Raw genomic sequence first — 13,098 nt, 5'->3', positions numbered from 1 at the left:
CCCTCACTTTATGGCGGTAGTGTTCCTCACTGTATGGCGGTAGTGTTCGTCACTGTATGACAGTAGTGTTCCTCACAGTATAAGGGTAGTGTTCCTCACTGTATGGATGTATTTTTGACTGTATGGAGGTAGTGTCCTTCACTGTATGGCGGAAGTGCTCCTCACTGTATGGCTGTGTTGTTCCTCACTGTATGATGGTAGTGTTCCTCACTGTATGGCGGTAGTAATCCTCACTGTATGTCTGTATTCTTCACTGTATGGAGGAAGTGTCCCTCACTTTATGGGAGTAGTGTCCCTCACTGTATGTCTGTATTCTTCACTGTATGGTGGTAGTGTTCCTCACTGTATGGCGGTAGTGTTCCTCACTGTATGGCTGTATTCTTCACTGTATGGAGGTAGTGTTCCTCACTGTGTGGTGGTAGTGTCCCTCACTGTGTGGTGTTAGTGTCCCTCACTGTATGGCGGTAGTGTTCCTCACTGTATGGCGGTAGTGTTCCTCACTGTATGACGGTAGTGTTCCTCACAGTATGAGGGTAGTGTTCCTCACTGTATGGCTGTATTCTTCACTGTATGGAGGTAGAGTTCCTCACTGTATGGTTGTAGTGTTCCTCACTGTATGGCGATAGTGTTCCTCACAGTATAGGGGTAGTGTTCCTCATTGTATGGCTGTATTCTTCACTGTATGGGGGTAGTGTTCCTCACTGTATGGGGGTAGTGTTCCTCACTGTATGGCGGTAGTGTTCCTCACAGTATAAGGGTAGTGTTCCTCACTGTATGGATGTATTTTTGACTGTATGGAGGTAGTGTCCTTCACTGTATGGCGGAAGTGCTCCTCACTGTATGGCTGTGTTGTTCCTCACTGTATGATGGTAGTGTTCCTCACTGTATGGCGGTAGTGCTCCTCACTGTATGTCTGTATTCTTCACTGTATGGAGGAAGTGTCCCTCACTTTATGGGAGTAGTGTCCCTCACTGTATGTCTGTATTCTTCACTGTATGGTGGTAGTGTTCCTCACTGTATGGCGGTAGTGTTCCTCACTGTATGGCTGTATTCTTCACTGTATGGAGGTAGTGTTCCTCACTGTGTGGTGGTAGTGTCCCTCACTGTGTGGTGTTAGTGTCCCTCACTGTATGGCGGTAGTGTTCCTCACTGTATGGCGGTAGTGTTCCTCACTGTATGACGGTAGTGTTCCTCACAGTATGAGGGTAGTGTTCCTCACTGTATGGCTGTATTCTTCACTGTATGGAGGTAGAGTTCCTCACTGTATGGTTGTAGTGTTCCTCACTGTATGGCGGTAGTGTTACTCACTGTATGGCGGTAGTGTTCCTCACTGTATGAGGGTAGTGTTCCTCACTGTATGGGGGTTGTGTCCCTCACTGTACGGCAGTAGTGTTCCTCACTGTATGGCGGTAATATTCCTCACTGTGTGGTGGTAGTGTTCCTCACTATATGGCAGTAGTGTTCCTCACTGTATGGTGGTACGGATACCAAATTTAAGTCAAAAAAGGGTTCATAATAACCTAGAAAATAAATTGCATCCCAAAGAATGAAACTCAAACTTCACAAAAAGACGGGATGTATATGAAGAAAGTAAATACTTCATTGAACAAAATCATAAATAAAAACAATTAAACATGCACTGAATGTGCATATACAGAAAATCCAACAGACTCCCTTAATAGATGACACAGCAATGAGTAGTACATAAAATACTGACCAAATAAAATTAACCTGGTGCCTGTTCCGCCTGCAAACAAAGTGTATTCAATATAGCAACATCCCCTAAGAAGTTAGGATAAAAGGTAAGATAAGTGCTGAATAGTCCAGGAATAAGAGGAATATAAAGTGTATAATTACCTTGAGTACATTATAAGATGATAAAGGGAACTGGAGGAGTTGAGTCCCCACACGTATCGCCTGTCTGCACAGGCTTCCTCAGGGGTAAGTGCAGACAGGTGATACTGCCAAGGACATATCTCATACCTCCTCACAAGGTGACATTTATATAGTCAAGGGCGGATGTGATGCGTTCTCACTTCAGAGGGCTTTAATATCTGCTCTGTAGCACAGAGAAACACAAAAAATGTGTCAGGGAATTGGAGATATTGGGGCTTATTTACTAAGGGTCCCACGGCCCCATTTACGTCGGCTTTCAAGAAGTTTTCGAGGAACGTGCCGCTGGTACGGGTATTTATACAAATCGGGCGGCCGTTGGATTTAACTTCAAAATTGTGTCGCAAGCCATGCACTTACATGCATCGGGAGGAAGATGGGAACTCCGGCGGACCTGAGCGGGGGAGCGACACATGCAGGATATCGGGCTCACAATCTTAGTGAATCGCGCCAGACTCCCTGGTCGTCAGACACTCCGGACCTCGTGAACTCAAGCGGCCTGGTAAGTAAATCTGCCCCAGTATGTTTAAAGTGAGAATTTCAGGTGCAATTTTAATATATAAAAATAACTCCCAATGGTATTTTAACAGTTAATATCTACAGTTTCATGAAACCTTGAAACACACATTTTAATTCATATGAAAGAAAAGATTCACCTCTTTTTCATTGGAAAAAATATGTGAGTTTCTAGGTACAACATAGCCAGAGATATAGCCCTCTGAAGTGTGCCCCCCCCCCCCCTTCCATATTCTGCAGGGAGGAGGCTGCACACAGGAGCTGGTGCAACTCACAGATAATGTAAATATTGACTTTATATGTTACTAAACTATAGAAAGGGACAATATCAACTAATGTTCATGTTTTACCCCTCTCCTATCAAGAACAATCTGAGAACACACTTCCTTATATATGTATATATTTTTTTAAATTTGAGTGAAACAATGTGCCCACTTATTAACACCACATCCCAAAGTCTATAAAGTTATTTGTAACACGAAAAACAACCACATGTTCTTGAATAAAGTTTATATCCCATACCTACGCTAAGTCGTTTTTATTAAATTTCTTATGAAACGGGAGAGATCTGTTATTGCAAGGCTAATATATATTGGCTCACATTTAAAAGTGACCTTTGTTATCTCATTAGCATGGTTTAAGGATATTGTTTTTTTTATTTGGGTTACCGTTGTGTATAGGGGCATGCAACAATACATCTGTGTGAAGCTCAATTAAATTTTCTACAAAAAATCTTTTGTTAAATCTAACTTTGCCTTTGATTTCTGTTATTGTAGGAAGAGATTCCATTTAGAAGCAATTGCATTTCTAGTTACTGTCAGTATATGGGATATGACGGTTACATCGCTTTTGGCCAGGGTCTCTTAAGTTAGAGATAATAGAGCCACTTCTGGTCCCCAAAGGAAGTTGGTGTGAATTATGTCCTTTATCAGGTTATGTATTTGGTAACAGAATATTTGAATATGTGGTCACATCCACTATTTATGCATTAGGGTGCCTACTGCACCTCCAACATATATTAGATGTACCTAGGTATATTTTGATAAAAACAATGTGGTGTGGTACCATCTATATAATAATTTTCGTGTTTACTCCAAATGGTTTGCACATCTGGAGGTATTTTTAGCTATAGTGAGTACAAAGTGCCATTGTTCATCTGTGTAATGCATTTTGAGGTCTATTTCTCATTTTTCTAGGAAGGATAGTGGTGCTTCATTCTTATTAAATGTCAGTGCTTGGTAGGTAGAGATGAACGAACATACTCGTCCGAGCTTGATGCTCGTTCGAGCATTAGCGTACTCGAAACTGCTCGTTGCTCGGACGAATACTTCGCCCGCTCGAGAAAATGGCATCTCCCGCCGTTGTGATTTTTGGTGGCCAGAAACAGAGCCAATCACAAGCCAGGAGACTCTGCACTCCACCCAGCATGACGTGGTACCCTTACACGTCGATAGCAGTGGTTGGCTGGCCTGATCAGGTCACCCTGGAATAGACTAGTCCCTGCCCGCGCTGCTCGTATCATTCTCTGTCTGGATGCCGCTAGGGAGAGAGCTGCTGCTGGTCAGGGAAAGCGTTAGGGTGTTCTATTAGAATAGTGTTAGGCAGGAGTGATTCTCAAGAACCCAACAGCCCTTCTTAGGGCTACAATAACGTTTTATTTTACTTTTTTTTGGTTTGCCTGTGGCTTGTGTTTAGCTCTTAGTGACACACATATCCACCTTAAACACCGAAGTGGGACAATTTATTAGGGGTTTGATTTGAATTAGGCAGAGTCTGCTGATTTATTTTTTTTTTACCTTTATTTCTTTTTATAGCTCCAAGTAATCTTGCAAATCAGTGTGCTTTCAGTGTAGGCTAGAAAATAGCCATAGGAGAACCCCAACGGCTTACTTAGGCCTACAATAGCGTTATATTTTACTTTTTTTTGTTTGCTTGGTGCTGGGCTTGCTGGCATTAGTAGTGCAGCTAGTACCATATTGTGAGTAATTTGCTGGGAGACTTGCGACCGTTGTGTTTAGCTCTTAGTGACACGCATATCCACCTCAAACACCGAAGTGGGACAATTTATTAGGGGTTTGATTTGAATTAGGCAGAGTCTGCTGATTTATTTTTTTTTACCTTTATTTCTTTTTATAGCTCAAAGTAATCTTGCAAAGAAGTGTGCTTTCAGTGTAGGCAAAAAAATAACCATAGGAGAACCCCAACGGCTTACTTAGGCCTAAAATATCGTTATATTTTACTTTTTTTTGTTTGCTTGTGGCTGGGCTTGCTGGCATTAGTAGTGCAGCTAGTACCATATTGTGAGGGATTTGCTGGGAGACTTGCGACCGTTGTGTTTAGCTCTTAGTGACACGCATATCCACCTCAAACACCGAAGTGGGTCAATTTATTAGGGGTTTGATTTGAATTACGCAGAGTCTGCTGATTTATTTTTTTTTACCTTTATTTCTTTTTATAGCTCAAAGTAATCTTGCAAAGCAGTGTGCTTTCAGTGTAGGCTAGAAAATAGCCATAGGAGAACCCCAACGGCTTACTTAGGCCTACAATAGCGTTATATTTTACTTTTTTTTGTTTGCTTGTGGCTGGGTTTGCTGGCATTGGTAGTGCAGCTAGTACCATATTGTGAGGAATTTGCTGGGAGACTTGCGACCGTTGTGTTTAGCTCTTAGTGACACACATATCCACCTTAAACACCAAAGTGGGACAATTTATTAGGGGTTTGATCTGAATTAGGCAGAGTCTGCTGATTTATTTTTTTTTACCTTTATTTCTTTTTATAGCTCAAAGTAATCTTGCAAAGCAGTGTGCTTTCAGTGTAGGCTAGAAAATAGCCATAGGAGAACCCCAACGGCTTACTTAGGCCTACAATAGCGTTATATTTTCCTTATTTTTGTTTGCTTGTGGCTGGGCTTGCTGGCATTAGTAGTGCAGCTAGTACCATATTGTGAGTAATTTGCTGGGAGACTTGTGACCGTTGTGTTTAGCTCTTAGTGACACGCATATCCACCTCAAACACCAAAGTGGGACAATTTATTAGGGGTTTGATTTGAATTAGGCAGAGTCTGCTGATTTATTTTTTTTTACCTTTATTTCTTTTTATAACTCAAAGTCATCAGGCACAGCACAAAATCCAGTTGTGTGCTGTCAGTGTAGGTTAGAAACTAACCACAGCAATAGGATAGCATCGTTTTGTTTAAAAAAAAATAAAAATAAAAAAAATTTAAAGTTTACACTTTAATTTGGAAAATGTTTAACCCGAGGGCTAGGGGTAGAGGGCGTGGACGTGGGCGTCCAACTACTGCAGGGGTCAGAGGCCATGGTCCTGGGCGGGGTGAGACACCACCTGCTGATGAGGGAGCAGGGGAACGCCGCAGAGCTACACTCCCTAGGTTCATCATGTCTCAAGTTACAGGGACTCGTGGTAGAGCACTGTTGAGGCCAGAACAGTGCGAACAGGTGATGTCATGGATTGCGGACAATGCTTCTAGCCATTTGTCCACCAGTCTGTCTTCCACGCAGTCCACCCATGTCACCGAAATCAGCAATCTTCCAGCTCCTCCACCTCAGCCTCCTTCCCCCAGTCTGCCCCCTCCCAGCAAAATTTGGCATTTGAACCGGCATACTTTGAGGAACTGTTTTCTGGACCCTTCCCATAGTCACAAACCACTTGTCCGGTTACTGCTGAGCTATTTTCCGATGCCCAGGTTTTCCACCGGTCGCAGTCTGTGGGTGATGATGACATTATTGACGTAGTGGAAGAAGTGTGTAAAGAGGTGTCGGACGATGAGGAGACACGGTTGTCAGACAGTGGTGAAGTTGTTGTCAGGGCAGGAAGTCAGAGGGGGGAGCAGACTGAGGGATCGGAGGATGATAAGGTGACAGACCCAAGCTGGGTTGATAGGCCGGGTGAACACAGTGCTTCTGAGACGGAGGCGAGTCCTCGACCAGAACAGGTTGGAAGAGGCAGTGGTGGGGCCAGACGGAGAGGCAGGGCCAGAGCTGGTGCATCAGCACCAAATGTTTCCCGTAGTCAAGCTCCCGTGGCTAGGGCTAGATTTTCAGAAGTCTGGAGGTTCTTTAAAGAAACACCGGATGACCGACGGACTGTGGTGTGCAACCTGTGCCAAACCAGGATCAGCAGGGGTTCCACAACTACTAGCTTAACTACCACCAGTATGCGCAGGCATATGAATGCTAAACACCCCACTCAATGGCACCAAGCCCGTTCACCTCCAGCCGTGCACACCACTGCTCCTTCCCCTATGTCATCTGCTAGTCAGCCCCCTGCCCAGGACCCCGGCCCAAACACCTCCCGTGCGAAAACCCCATCTTCGCCTCCACGATCCTCCACAGCATCCATCAGCGTTCAGCTCTCCATACCCCAGACGCTGGAGCGCAAAAGGAAGTATAGCGCAACCCACCCACACGCCCAAGCCCTCAACGTCCACATCTCCAAGTTGCTTAGCCTGGAGATGCTGCCCTATAGGCTGGTAGAGAGCGAGGCCTTTCGAAACCTCATGGCGGCGGCCGCCCCTCGGTATTCGGTCCCCAGCCGCCACTACTTTTCCCGATGTGCCGTCCCAGCCCTGCACAAGCACGTGTCAGAGAACATCATCCGTGCCCTGACCAACGCCGTTTCTGACAAGGTCCACCTGACCACGGACACGTGGACGAGTGCTACCGGGCAGGGTCACTATATATCGCTGACGGCACATTGGGTTAACTTGGTGGAGGCTGGGACCGAGTCTGACCCTGGGGCTGGTCATATACTGCCGACGCCGAGGATTGCGGGGCCTACCAGGTCTCAAAGGCCTTCTATGCCTCCTCCTCCTCCCACCCCTCCTCCACCTCCTCCGGATTACCATCCGTGGGCATGGCGCCATCAGTCGGTAGCTCTAGGCACAGCAGCAGTGCTGTCGCTAAGCGACAGCAGGCGGTGCTCAAACTGCTGAGCCTAGGCGATAAAAGGCACACCGCCCAAGAGCTATTACAGGGCATCACGGCGCAGACCGATCTGTGGCTGGCACCGCTGAACCTGAAGCCAGGCATGGTTGTGTGTGACAACGGCCGTAACCTGGTGGCGGCTCTGCAACTCGGCAGACTGACACATGTGCCATGCCTGGACCATGTGTTAAATCTCATAGTTCAGCGTTTCCTCAAGACATACCCCAATCTGTCTGATTTGCTCACGAAGGTGCGCCGCATCTGTGCGCATTTCAGAAAGTCCAGAACAGATGCTGCCACTCTGAGGGCAGCGCAGCGCCGCCTCCAACTGCCCGCTCACCGACTGTTGTGCGACGTGCCCACGAGGTGGAATTCAATATTAACTATGTTATCCAGAGTATACCAGCAGCGCAGAGCGATTGTAGACTGCCAGATGTCAACTTCCACCAGAACTGGTAGTCAGGTCAGTCAGCTTCCTCAAGTCTACAATGAGGAGTGGACGTGGATGTCTGATATCTGTCAGGTGCTGAGTAACTTTGAGGAGTCAACACAGATGGTGCACAAGCTGAAACAGTATTTCCCTTCTGACAGCACTAGCGGCAGAGGGCGTACTTCTGCGGGACAAGTAGCGAGGGAGAGTAGGCGAGCAGGCAGCTTTTCCAGCACTGGCAGGGGTACGCTTTACAAGGCCTTTGCCAGTTTTATGTCACCCCAGCAAGACACTGTTACACTGTTACTGTTGGTGAGGGAGTATGTAGCAGACCATACCATCGTCCTAAATGATCACACAGCTCCCTACAACTACTGGGTTTCAAAGCTGGACATGTGGCACGAACTGGCGCTGTACGCCTTGGAGGTTCTTGCCTGCCCTGCCGCTAGCGTGTTGTCCGAGCAGGTTTTCAGTGCAGCTAGTGGCATCATCACCGATAAGCGTACACGCCTGTCGACTGACAGCGCTGACAGACTGACGCTTATCAAGATGAATAAAGCCTGGATTTCTCCAGATTTTCATTCTCCACCAGGTGAAAGAAGCTCAATCTGAATAATGTATGCACTCCTCCTCCTTATTGTCCTCCTTCTCCTCCTCTTTGTACACTAAAGCAGAGGAAACTGGCTATTTTTTGCCAGGGCCAACTGGCTCTAGCTATAGTACTCTATGTATTTAATTTTTCTGGAGGGCCACCTACCCGGTCCTCTGTTTTAAGCAATTTTTGGGAGTGCCACATACAGGCACTCAATCTATTTAATTTTTCTGGAGGACCACCTACCTGCTCCTCTGGTTTGAAAACTTTTTTGGACTGCCACATACAGGCACTCAATTTATTTAATTTTTCTGGAGGACCACCTACCTGCTCCTCTGGTTTGAAAACTTTTTTGGACTGCCACATACAGGCACTATCCAAATTAAATTGTCTCCATAGCAGCCTCCACATGTCATCTTTTTAGCTGGCTCCACACATTGGGGCAGATTTATCAAGCGGTCTGAAAGTCAGAATATTTCTAGTTGCCCATGGCAACCAATCACAGCTCCCTTTTGAAATATTCACGAGCCCTGGTAAAATGAAAGCTGAGCTGTGATTGGTTGCCGTGGGCAACTAGAAATATTCTGACTTTCAGACCGCTTGATAAATCTGCCCCATTGTCTCCATTGCTAACTCCACACATCATCGTAATAGCTGCCTCCAAAAGTCGTCCATATAGCTGCCTCCATACATGGTCTCCTTATCAAACAAACTGTGTCAGGCAGAATTTTGGGTTGTTTTCATGGATTCCACATCAAACTTGTTAACTTTGTTGCCACCCTGCTGTGTAATTCACAAAATATACTGGCAAACTTTTATCATTTAGCGATATTATTTCAGCGCTTCTTGCGCATCTGTTTACATTCCCCTCACCCGCCATAACCCAAACTTATAAGAACGCTACTACACTTGATCTTATACAAAAGGTTCTTAGAAGTGCTGTTTGGGGAGTAGCCTAGAGACAGGGGCTTGGATTGGCGAAAAAGCTCGCCTGGCAGCGGAGCGCCAGCTCCATCTCAAGATCCAACTAAAATAGTTTTAACTGCAGCACCATTAATCTACTACTAGTTCACTGCCTCCATACATCGTCCCCTTATCAAACGAGCTGTGTCAGGCAGAATTTTCAGGTGTTTCACCAGATACATAGTGGAACTCGGCCCATCTGTCGCCGCCATGCTGGAGACCTGAAGTTGCAATCATAGCAGTGCAATATGGATGCCCCATACTGTCACTCTTAATCATGAAACCAATTAAAAATATGCTATTCCATTATTCCTAGGTGAAATATTCAAACGACCCGGCCTGCTTTGAAAATTATATTTTTTTCAAAGTAAACACTTCTGGCCCCCAGGCCCATTTTGGGTGGGGAGGAGCCGAGAGACAGGGGCTTGGACAGGCAAAAGCTATCCCGGCAGTGGACCACCAGCTCCATCCCAAGATTAGGCAGCCTCAGAGGCATCCATGCATGCTGCCCCTGCTGTTTCCTGTCCATTTTGCCTCCACGATCCTCCACAGCGTCCACCAATGTCTCATTTCAACTCTCTATACCCAAGACGCTGGAGCACGAGAGGATATGCAGCACATCATCCCCTTATCAAACGAGCTGTGTTAGGCGGAATTTTCAGGTGTTTCACCAGATACATAGTGGAACTCGGCCCATCTGTCGCCGCCATGCTGGAGACCTGAAGTTGCAATCATAGCACCGCAATATGAATGCCCCATACTGTCGCTCTTAATCATGGAAGTCATCTCCATGGCTGCCTCCACATGTCGTCCCCTTATCAAAAGAGCTGTGTCAGGCTCATTTTTCGGGTGTTTCACCAGATACGTTATGGAACTTGGTCACTATGTCGCCACCATGCTGTGTTATCGACTAAATATACCGTCAACCTTTTGTTCACATAGGAAATCATTTCAGCGCTTCTTGCTCACCTCCTTTGGTGAAGCCTGAGTCCATTTAGGGTATGTCGCCATGACACTCTCTAGCCTGCCGCTGCCTCTGCATACCGTCCCCTATAGTGTCAGGGTCAATTATTGCATGTTTTAGATGCTATCTAGACTCATTCGGTCACTCTGTCATGGCCATGCTGTTGCCCATAATTTTGGCATAATGGTGCGATTAAGCAGCCTCAGAGGCATCCATGCATGCTGCCCCTGCTGTTTCCTGTCCATTTCCGTGGTGTTTCCATCCTTTTCTGAGGTTCCCAGGTGTTTGGCCAAGCTTCCCTGTGCAGAGCCTTGGTCCCCTTGAAAAATGCTCGAGTCTCCCATTGACTTCAATGGGGCTCGTTATTCGAGACGAGCACTCGAGCATCGGGAAAATTTGTCTCGAATAACGAGTACCCGAGCATTTTAGTGCTCGCTCATCTCTATTGGTAGGCTTTAGTTAGACCCTTTTAAGACAATTATGGTCAGAGAAGGATTGCTCAAAAGTTGTTATTTTAGTTGTAGTTATTTTTTTCTTTTTCCTTGTTTGATAGGGAGAATTCCTTTTGGATTTGACTAAAGGTATTAATTTTACCTTCAGTGCTTATGTCTTGTAAATAATTATTGTCCTTTTGTATCCAGTTATGTAGTTTTATATTACTTTCTACACATTGAATGCTGATAGTGGTAAGTTATTATATCTAAATGGTATTGGTTGTCTTACACTAGGATTTTTGGTCCATAGATGTAAACTTGCTTTAGCAGGGCCTCTTAATAGTCCAGTGTATCTAGGGAGGTATAGATTTGTTGAGGGATGAGGCTAATGAGACTAATGTCTTCTTTCAGAAAATTTATGGTTTGTTGGGGTTCAGTATAATTCTTTTTGCTGGACTTCTTTTATTATAACTGTCAGCACCTGTCCAGCAACCACAACCAGGCTTGACGCTAGCTGTCAGACTAGGTAAGTGGTGGCAAACTCACCCTGCGACGTCCCTGCAGGCTAAGGCCCTGCCTAAAACAGATAAACCGCCCTGATAAGGGTGAACCCACTACCAGGAACCTACCTGACTGTCCCTGAGCAACCCTACAAGATGACAGGGAAAACTTCCTTCGTCTGGCAGCTGTTGGATGGTGGAGCGGACAGGTAACCGGAATACAGGAATAAACCAGTGTTCACACTGGTGCACAGAATACTAACACAGGTCTGAGACAGGGAAAGTGGGATAACACTAGGAGGTAAACAATACTGAGGGAAAAACAACCAGATACAGGCAGAAAAGCAGAGACAAACAAATCTGGTCCAAACCAAGATGGCTGCAAAGGTACAGAATTTGATAAAAAAAAACACAAAATACCAAACAAGATAGCAAGAGCACCAGATACACAGGTAAAACTTGAAAACCAGGAAGGTATGATGGGAATAGGCAGGTATACAAAGGTAGTTCCCGGACACGCCTCCAGCAGCACACTAGGGAAACTGTCCATAGGGCTAGTAACCCTTGCTGGGCAGGGCTGAAATGCAAGGAGCAGGGTGTGGCTCAGTTAATACAAACACTAAGACACAGTTCACACCCAAATAAATGCCATCTATTCTGCCAACTGCGGATAGAGCAATGTTTAGGCATGGACATAATAACTCTATGTACCAGCTAGCACCACGGGAGAAGTGCATACATTAAAATTTGAGGTTACCTGAGGCACTCAGGTGATGTAATCTGAGCGCCCCAGGATAATTTGCATAACTTTTATAACTCTATATTTCCACCATCACAGCATATAGAGTTATAATAAAAGAAGTCAGAGTTTCTTATTAGGATACATCTACCATCTGGGAACTGATGGTAGATGTTCTTTAAAAATATAAACATCTTTGCAGAAAAATGTTTTTCCAGTTTTTTGCCGTTAACCCATAACATTTTTAGACTCCAGTATATGCAGCATTGTAATGTGTAATTTTTGGCATGGTGAGCTCTTATTTATAATTTTTAATCAAATATTTATGATTGAAAAAGAGGCGATTAGGAAAATTGAACCCTCTTTTCTATTACGTGATTCACAGCAAGAGATAATCGTTTTTATTATTTGGTAGATTTGGCATTTTGGAATCTGGGCTTACCTAACATGTATATGATTTTTTTTCTTATATTTGTATGTGTTCTAGGGACTGTGGGGTGATTCAAATTTTTACATTTCTTAAAATGTTTAATCATTTTATTTTTTTTTACTATTATTTCAGGCCCAGAATAGTACTTTTACCCTAGGGCCTCTGTAATATACTACTGTGTATGTACTGCAGATCTGTAACGGTATGCTTTTTAAGTGCTTAGTGTTTAAGGCCAGCAATCATTGCAGCAATTAAAGACAGGTGTCATCTCTATAATACAGTTCATACCTGTCCTGTATTGAGATAGATCAGCTCTTGTGTTCTCTTTATACAGTTTTTGACATTCTATATGGTTTAAACAGATTGGCCCACATTTACTAAGAGCCATGTGCCAGTTTTCTGGTAGACTTTGCCTTTTCTTTTCAGTGCAAACTGCTTGCACAGGTATTTAAGCAGTGTCTGAGACACTTTTCTGGCACATGCAGCACTTTGTGGCGCACCCTGCATTATACACAGGCATACACAATTTTAGTGCAGTTTGCACTACTTTTAGTAAATGTGCCCCATTCAGATATCAATACTCAATAATTACACAGTGAAATGAAAAATGTAAACTACATTTGCCAATTCTTTAAAAAGAAAATAAAATGTCTTTTCTTTTTAATGAATTGGCAAATATAGTTTACATATATT

The 13,098-nt window shown here is 44.6% G+C and overlaps 1 protein-coding gene across 6 annotated transcripts in view; it reads left to right on the top strand.

Moving 5' to 3' along the window:
* Window positions 1-13,098, top strand: part of ADGRG6 (adhesion G protein-coupled receptor G6) — a 538,359-nt gene that overhangs the window by 429,900 nt on the left and 95,361 nt on the right. The gene's annotated exons all lie outside the window — the stretch shown is intronic.

This window comes from Engystomops pustulosus, chromosome 3, assembly GCF_040894005.1.
Source record: "Engystomops pustulosus chromosome 3, aEngPut4.maternal, whole genome shotgun sequence".
Taxonomy (NCBI): Eukaryota; Metazoa; Chordata; class Amphibia; order Anura; family Leptodactylidae; genus Engystomops; species Engystomops pustulosus.
The sequence above is the reverse complement of the archived record's forward strand: the minus strand, read 5'-3'. Positions and strand labels throughout refer to the sequence as shown.